Source organism: Dromaius novaehollandiae, chromosome 3 (assembly GCF_036370855.1).
Source record: "Dromaius novaehollandiae isolate bDroNov1 chromosome 3, bDroNov1.hap1, whole genome shotgun sequence".
NCBI lineage: Eukaryota > Metazoa > Chordata > Aves > Casuariiformes > Dromaiidae > Dromaius > Dromaius novaehollandiae.
Window position 1 is genome coordinate 26,656,884 of NC_088100.1, and position 6,000 is coordinate 26,662,883.

At 50.5% G+C, this 6,000-nt stretch overlaps 1 protein-coding gene across 1 annotated transcript in view; it reads right to left on the reverse strand.

Moving 5' to 3' along the window:
- Positions 1 to 5,499, reverse strand: part of ELOVL5 (ELOVL fatty acid elongase 5) — a 41,000-nt gene extending 35,501 nt beyond the window's left edge. Inside the window, exon 1 of the mRNA XM_064508572.1 lies at positions 5,335 to 5,499. The gene's annotated coding sequence lies outside the window, so the exon portion shown is untranslated. The remainder of the gene's footprint in view (positions 1 to 5,334) is intronic.
- Between the last annotated feature and the right edge of the window lie 501 nt (positions 5,500 to 6,000).

The following is a 6,000-nucleotide window of genomic DNA, read 5'->3' on the forward strand; positions in this document are numbered from 1 at the left end:
ATTCTGCAGCTTAATACTTGTTAGCTTTCTTTTTTCACTTCTAACACTGATAACATCCATAAGAATTGTGACACTAACAGAAGCATTCATCAGAACACAAATTCCCAAAAAACTACAGTATTATTTGAACTCCAGTCTATGTCCTTTCATTTTACAACAGGTCACTTGAACCTGTGCATAGGAGGAGAGCAAATATTCTCCAATCACAGAAAATACAGCTGAACAGTTTTTTCAAGGTCACGAGAAAAAGAGAGATATAAGTGCTCTGAAGTGATAACAGAATAGGAATAGTCATCTTGTTTAAATTACTGACCAAGTATCTCAAAGGATACGATAACGCAGGAATCACAGAACAGAAGTTAAAGCTGCAGGAAAGAAAAGATTAATGCACTTTTGCTACAGTTCTCCATGAGCAGGTTTTTGTCTACTGAAAATAGTGCAACTCAGCATACTTAGTCATTACTCAGAAAAATGTGGGTAATCACAAATGTTTGGTATAAAGTTTCAACACAAAGGTCAATTAAATCCAGAGAGCTTTAGTGTAAATAGAAGTTCATGGAAGGTTTTTATACTTCTACCCGCTCAATATGCCATTGGTCATTAACAAAGCTATTACTAGTGAAGCATAACCTCTAGAGTCAATAACGCTTTCATAAGGGCATGCATAATATCCAGATGCAGTGGGATGCTGAGACCAACTCTTGATTTACAGTACTGAGCTCAGCAGAAACGGAATGATTCACTTGTTCTTGGAGAAGTGACAACTGTATTGAGCAGCACGCATCTGTAAAATCTGTACACCTAGAAAGGGAATTTATCAGGCTGCCACTATGCTTTCTAAATGCTTGAGGCTTTGTGTTCAATGTGAGTCAACCATTTCATCAAGGAAATTAAAATAATTCTTCAAAACACAGAATGTACCAGGAAGGCATTTACAGATCACATACTTTGGACAAGTCTGATCTTGTGCTCTTATTTACCATATAGATAAATAGATGCCTTCATGATCTCTACAAAGAGCTGGCAAATCTAAGTGGAACTTTAATACCTCCAGACAGACAGCAGAATTAGCTTGTGAACCATCTCAAGACACCATGCCACTGGTAGGAAAAAAAGGCAAGAAATAACGTGAAAAGCATTTGTGCCTCTGTACCTTGGTGGTGAAACAGCATTCATTGCCTCTGTTAGGAGAAGTCGGAGAACAAACCTTCATCGCTTGGAATAAAAAACACCAAGATCCCATTTACTCCCAAAGGCTCTTCAGATATGAAGGGGCCTCTCCAACAGCACCCACTCCAGTGGACAAATCTTTGTAAAACACGAGGGGTTGGGTTTCTTGTCTCAGCAGCAGAAACTGCTGCACAGCGCTCTGGTGAGGCAGCAAGCCGAGGTGCACAGCAGCGAGCCAAGTGCTGCCTCAGTCATCTCCCACACCAACGGCAAGGTGACACCTGAAGTGCTACCAAAACTACCCCCCCACCACTGCCCCACACCGCCGAACAGCTTCTGCACGGCCCGTCCGGAAGGAAACGTTAGCACGCTGCTGGGGCAGAGGCAGCTAGACCCACGGATGGACACTTATTTATGAAGTCTGAAGGGTTGTTAGCATTAGTTCCTAGTCGGACAGAGGAGACAACAGGATGTAGAGACACAATATTATTTTAGCATGGGACTATATATAATAACTGTTTCTCTCTCAAACAATTGTTTTTGGTGGTTCAGAGATGGTGTTAGTTGGACACTAGCTTCATCGAGCGCAGAGGAAGGAATGCTGAAATAACAGACCATTAGAAGACAAGCAGAGATGGTAAAGACAACACATATTTTAACCATGCAAGTAGCTTCTATATTTGAGCAACACCACTTCGTTCTACCTTTTTTTTTTAAGCTCTGCAGAAACAGAAGTGTTTGATGTTGCAATGTTTGTGGCCCAAAAATGGGGAAGATAAAGAAATGAGGTCTGCTCACTCTTGAAAGTGTTTAACCAATATCAACTGCATGTCATTTACAAAGGCTGTTTTCCCAAACAGACAGTTCTGAGTCATGCTCGGCAACACTGGACTTCCCATCCGCGACTACCTGAACTCGAACACCAGCTCAGTTTGGAAGCCTAAAAGGGGCAGTTCTACATTTCCAAAAATCTACACCTAGAGAGTTGAAAAAGAATGACCAATATAAGATGCTGTCCAGGATGCCTGTCAAATGTATCATAATATTTCCAATTGACAGACTTACATTTTTTGGTTCAGTTAAACATATCTCTAATTTAATTCCACTTGTAAACAATATAAAATGAAGATCAAAAGGGAAAGAAGAGATTAGACCAGAGAATATTTTATTTCAAATCTCACAGCAGTAAAAGCCAGGCATTCAACAAGAAAGACTATTGTTGAGAGACGTAAAGACACCAACTAACTAAAAATACTGCAATAAGTATACCTATAGTTCAGTCAGACAGCACATAAACCAAATACCATTAGCAATGCTACATTTATGTTCCAAATGCACAGAAGTTTTGGCCAAAGATATTTCATGTAATTAACTGCTGGTACCTAAAATACACTAAACTACACAAAGTGCAGTTGCTTTTTAAAAAAGCATACACATCATAATAAAGTAGTCTGCTTGCCAAACTCTTCCCAAGCTTGCAAGAAAAAGCTATACTCCATATAATTTCACGACTGTTCTCTCTGATTGCATTTGAATGCTAAAACACAGGAGATTTCCGTTAAGTTAGTTCACTACAAATATTAGGGATAAAAGACACTTACAAAGACATCCCTGAGTGCTTCCAGCACACATGAGTTATGTAATATGTACCTTAAGCAATTCAGTCCAATACACAAAATCCTGGCATGCTTTTATTGTCCTTGACCCACGAGTCTTATTACTTGGCAACAGCGCTTGCAAGGGCAGAACCACTCTTAACCTCAGCAAACTCAGCACAGTGGTCTCTCACATGTTCCTCGGTTCGCATAAAGCTGGATTTTCCAGCAAGCTGACCCCAGCCACCTACGGGTGGCACAGGTTTCAAGGGAAATCCTGATTGCGCACGCACAGCTGCAGATACCCCTAGAGGATCAGTTCTCTCCTACCAAACCTCTTCTGGTTTCAACACTTGCCTTGGTTACTTGCTGTTCTGAAAACAGACTCCATCCAACCCACCCCAAATGTATGAGTATTTATAAAGGATACTCCATCTCTCATTGCTAAGGAGCATTAGATGACCGTGCACACCACAGGCTTGCTCTCCCTGATGCAGTGTCCACTTGTTATTGCCAGTGAGGATGTGCCAGTATTAACCCATAGCTATGCAGTTTTCTAATGACAGACAGAAATCTTGGGTTGGAATTGAGCCAAAGGAATGAGGAGGGCTACAGTGAAACATCTAAGTTATACTGTAAAGAACTGAAGCGTTAGTCATGGTGCATATTAAAAATAGGTAGGTTTCCCCTCTCCACCCTAGCAGGTGAACACGGATGCAGCAACTCCAACAGCCTGCATCTACAAAAACTTCACAGAGGCAAAACCCTCCTTCCAGCTAGGGCTACCAGTGACAGCTTGAACAGCCTGCTTAAAGCAGGCTTGCACAACTACGGCTGCTCCCGGACAGCTGCCAAAGCCCTGACTAAGAGCTGTTCTTACAGTGATAATCTGACACTGGGAGCAACCTAGCCCAAAACCGTGGCAAGAGGCCATGCCGTCACCAGGGCAGCCTGCACATCTACCCCCGTCTGTTTTCAGCTGCAGGGTGTTTCCACTTGCACCCAGCGGTTTCAGACTTCCTGTTCTGAAGCATCCTAACGACAGCAGTGCCCATGCCTTCCCCCCTTCCCCACCACCAGTCCCCGGCTGAGCTCCTTCCTCGCACCCTTCACAGCGGTCCCCAAGACCCTGCCACACCACTGAAACCTTCCCACGGAGCCAGAGATGGCCTAAAGCGCGGCGAACACCCATCAGCCATCCGAACACGGCTGGGGCACGGCCTCCTGCTCCCCGAGCAGGCAACATGCTCTGTCCCCAGGAGGGAGAGGGAGAAAAGGAGAGAGGTCCCGTGTCATCTGGCAGGAGCCCTCCCTGCTGAGTAAGCAACGGTGTTACGACTCCTGCCCCGCGGAGAAAGAGCGAGTCTCCAAAACAGGCCTGTGCTCTCTGGGTTCCCGATGCTGGAAAGATCCCTGGAGTCGGATCAGCACCCGGGGCGGTGGGGGAGGCAGCGGGGCGGGAAAGCAGCCTGCAGAGGCCGGGAGCTAGAAAACATTTAAGCCCCTCGAGGCCGTACTCCACGTAACCCCAACAGCTGCCGACTCGTAACGCTGCCAATGCCCAAAGATTTCCAGGAAATGGAAGAGAGAAACTCATAAAGTTTTTAACAGAGTCCCTACACCCTCCAGAAAGACATCTGACATACATACATGGCACAGCGGCACGTTTCTACCTATCAGATGCTGCTTTTCTACCTATTTGTCAACGCTTATACTCTTTAAACATTTAGACTGTAAAACGCCTCAGGGTAGGTACCTCGTCTTCTAAAAGCACTGCACATCTCCACAGCACTGCGCAGGATTTAGTGTGGTATCTGCCTTGTCCCCTGCTCAAAAATGGAGATCGCTGTCTTGGCTGTCCTATTTTTAAAACCGTATCTTGATCAGGGGTGCTTAAAGAACAAGATTTCTTGTTCATGGAAGAAAAAACCCCGAACCCGGAAAGCGGCTCCCGCGGGGCCAGGAAGCCCTCCCAACAAGCTGGCACGTTAAGATAAAAAGCAGCGAAGCTAATCACTGTCTTCGACACTGCCTGTATCCGGACACCTCTGCCGAGGGAGCAGCTCGGGCTGCGCGCCCCGAGCTCCCGCCCCGCGCGGGACACGTGGGGACGCCAGCAGGACCCGGCCGCCCTCGGGGCAGCTGTTCGGCTCGGCGGGGAGCCCCCGGGGCGGCGGCGGCGCGGCGGGCTCCCCCCTTCCCGCGCGCATGTTTGTTTCTCCCGACTCCGCGTCCGGCGAAGGGAGAAGCGGCGGCCGCCCAAGTTGGCGATGCAGTAGCCATGGCGATGCGGGATTGCATCATGCTCTTGAGCAACCGCGCCGGGCGCGGGCGACTTCAGCGACAATCCGCGCGCTGGGCTGCGCGGCGCCGCTGCCCTCCTCCCTCCCGCGCGCTCCCTCCCGCCCTCGCTCCGCGCCGCCGCCGCGCGCCCCGCGCCGCCACACTTGTTGCGCGCGCGCGGCCCCGCGCCGCTCCGCGCGCTGCGGCAGCCGGCCGCTCCCCGCCCCGCCGCCGCCTGGGTGCGGGGGCCGAAGCTGCCCGCGCCGCGCCGCCCCGCGGCCCGTACCTGGCGCTGGTGCTCGTGCTGGTGCTCGTGCTGGTGCCGGCGCCGGCGCGGCAGCGCTGGGCAGGGCGGCGGCGCGGGCAGCCGGCCGGCTCTGTCACGCTGCGGCGGAGCGGCAGCGGCAGGGGCGGGCCGCCGGCTGGGCGGGGAGGGGCGCGCGGCCCGAGCCGGCCGTGGGCTGATTGTGACGTAACAATGGTGCTGGGGGCAAATGAGAAGCGGGCTGGGCAGGGGGGCGCTATGACGTCATGGCCGCCAGGGCCAATCCCGCGCCCGTGGAAGGTTCGGGAGCGGGGCTGCGGTGGGCGCGGGCGCGGGGGGGCGCTGAGGCGCCGGGGTCGGTGCGCGGCGTTCCGCCCCGGAGGGACCGTTATGCGCGCGGGGCTGCCCCGCTGCCCCCGGCTGTGCCCGGGAAGTGTCTTTCACTGCCGCCGAAGCGCGGCTCCTTCATAAGTTTATCTAGTGCTTGGCCTTATAAAAGCTTTTTTATTCTTTTTTTCCCCCTTTTTTTCTCTTTGCCTTGCTGCCAAAGTTTCAGCAGTCCGCACGGACAGGTTTTGTAGGGAGCGCCTGCGCGCTGCAGGCCGGTTTTTGTGTTAGTGTGCGTTTTCTCACTGGGAGAGAATCGCGCTTGGCGTTGTTCAGACCTCAGGGACAAGGCTGCGGGGG